The sequence below is a fragment of the Sinocyclocheilus anshuiensis genome, unplaced genomic scaffold, assembly GCF_001515605.1.
Source record: "Sinocyclocheilus anshuiensis isolate Anshui unplaced genomic scaffold, SAMN03320099.WGS_v1.1 scaffold1858, whole genome shotgun sequence".
Classification (NCBI taxonomy): Eukaryota; Metazoa; Chordata; class Actinopteri; order Cypriniformes; family Cyprinidae; genus Sinocyclocheilus; species Sinocyclocheilus anshuiensis.
Window position 1 is genome coordinate 126,962 of NW_015546141.1, and position 2,847 is coordinate 129,808.

Below are 2,847 nucleotides of genomic sequence, written 5' to 3' on the forward strand. Positions count from 1 at the left end.
GTTTCTCCTCTATGCCCCGCCTTTTTGAAACGCGTCGATTTTTACAAAGCTCATCGGTCTGAAAAAGCGAGGTGTGCTGTGATTGGCCAGCTATCCAGTGCGTTGTGATTGCGAATACCTCAAGCGTGAGATGGAAATGTTACGCCCCTCACCATACTGTTGTATTCCCTCAGCGACCAGCACGGATCAGCTCCAGGCATGACGAAGCGGATATCGTCCTCTTTTGGAAGACCAAACAAAGTAGTTTCGCTTTCGCAACGAAGCACACAGCGTCTTCAGGACATGGTGGCGGCAACAATACTACAGCGAGAATAAAAGTTACGCCTTCTTTCTTTGTGTGAACATTTGGGCGGCGTTATGGAAATCTTCCCACAGAGTGACGTAGGTATGTGGGGGCGTGTTCGAACGAGCCGTTTTAGGTAGGCGTGGCTGACTCTTACATTTTATAAAGAATATCTTTTTGGATTTGAGACTTTAGTCTTTGCAACTTTACAGATCTTCTTTATGCACCAAGAGCTTGTAACACTCCAAAGAGAAAGGACAAATTTAAATCGCATCATATGACCCCTTTAATATCGCTTCACACTGGAACAATGCAGTGCGCAGCGCTGCCATTAGAGGTCGCTGGAGCGATTCAACTTGTGAAGAACCGCCGCTGGGGATTTTCCACTAAGTTATGTTGTTTTTTCTATCATCACGTTTTTGTGTGCATAATTGAAACAGCAGGGCTGTGAATGAGCAAATTATGCAGCTGTCAGGCTGCTAATCTTCAGTATATTAGATACCAAACACACACAGACACACCACTAATATCCTACTAATATTCCTGCGAATAACATAGAAGAGCTGAATCATCTCAGAAGGTACCTGGAAACGTGAAGAAATTGAATATTTTGGAGAAATAATAAATAATAGGCATTTAGCTTGATAATAAAAATCAATTCTTCCAGAAAAAAAACAAAAAAACTTTAGACAACCAGATGTGCATTATGCTTGTAAAGCATCACCATATAAATAGATGTCAAATATTAGCACCAATTACCCTCATAAACGTATCTTCACTTACAAAGCTAGTAAACTAACCAATACAATGATACTAAACAATACTTACAAAACTACACAATACCATGGTACCAGGATATTTGGAATGTGTCATGCTATGGTATAAATATGGTAATGTTGTTTTAGTTAGGTTTTTTTTTTTTTTTTGTAGTAACCAGTAGAGGGCAAAGTATGTGCAGAGGTCAATATTGTACAATACTGGCTAGCACAAAACTGAATTTAAGTCGAATTTAGCTGAAATTTGTATTCACTTGTATACTCATAAAGCAATGTGCATGCTAACCAATGCACTTTTATGTTTTAAAACAAAAAGGAAATTGTACTGGTAATACGAGGCGGAAAGTCCAGGGGTCAGAAAGTACAATTCCTGCCATATGAATAAACATGTTTATTCCACTCATGAACTCAGCCAGCTGATTTCACTGATTAGTTCTACCTCCTGACTGGAAAACTGTGCTAATTAGCATATATAGGTGATTGGAACAAAATACTGAGGAGGACTTTTACTTTCTAAACCTGGACATTCCACCTCTGCTGGTTATTTTCTGCCAGGACATTGTCCAGTCATTTTATGGACATTTCTTTTAACCCAGAAACACAATGGAATTGAGTGCAACATTTAAAAATACAGGCAAACACATGTAAAAAATATTGCTTCATATTAATACAGTACATTGTGCCCTATTTTTTTTTTTTACAGTGCACACATACTACTAAAAAAGCAAACAACACAACTTTCACATATCTCACATTTACTATGGTACATGCAAAGATCCTTTCTGATTAATTTTACATGAGATTTATGAATACTAAATGACTTAAAAGTCCTTTTGATACAGACTGATTCATTAAAAAATCTGTCTCCGTATCGTCTAGAGACTCTAGACTAGAAAAATATTATAAAAGTCTTTTTCCGTGAGTCACTGAAATCACTGACAGTTTCGTTGTCCACCAGCAGGTGGCGCGATATCCTCAGTAACCTGGCAGAGATCTCTACGCACATTGTAGTGCTTTATGGAACGGCCTTTTTTCTCTCAGATTACGTCTATCTCTCTCGTGTCCGGTTTTAGCGGGGCCCCTCGTCCCCCGAGACAGATTACATTCAAACGCACCATTCAGCGCAAACGACACGCCAAACATACTGAATCACGAGCAGCTTTCCCCAAGCGCTCGCCAACCGCTGCAGCGCAAAATGAAACACAGTTACAGCGGCCGGACACCTGCACATCATTAGTCATTAGATTTGTTAGCGCTCTCGGCTCGGTTTGCACGCACGGATGAAGGCGCACGAGAGAACTCCAGGAACCCGCACATCTCCTCCAATTGTGCCCTCATGTAGTGACAAGAACAACGCCACGCTTGGGGTTCAAAGTGCTGGTAATTAAAGCAGGCCTTTGCGTGTCGCCATGCCGAGAAATCTTTTGTTTTAATTCGCTTTTAATCAGAAAGGACAAGCTGCCGTCATGAGCCGTTGAAAAGACACTCGAGAGAGAGCTAATGAAAGAAACAAAGAGCAAAGGAAAGGGCGAATTAGGAAAACAAAGAGCTGATTATCATAAGAAAATAAGCTTTGTGCACTTAAAGGAACAGTTCAACCAAAAATGAAAAAAATCTGTCATCATTTACTCACCCTCATGTAGTTCCAAACCTCTCCTACTGTAAATATATTAAAACTTCATTTTTGATGAGTAATATGCATTGCTAAGAACTTCACTTGGACAACTTTAAAGGTGATTTTCTCAGTATTTAGATTTTTTTGCACCCTCAGATTCCAGATTTTCAAAT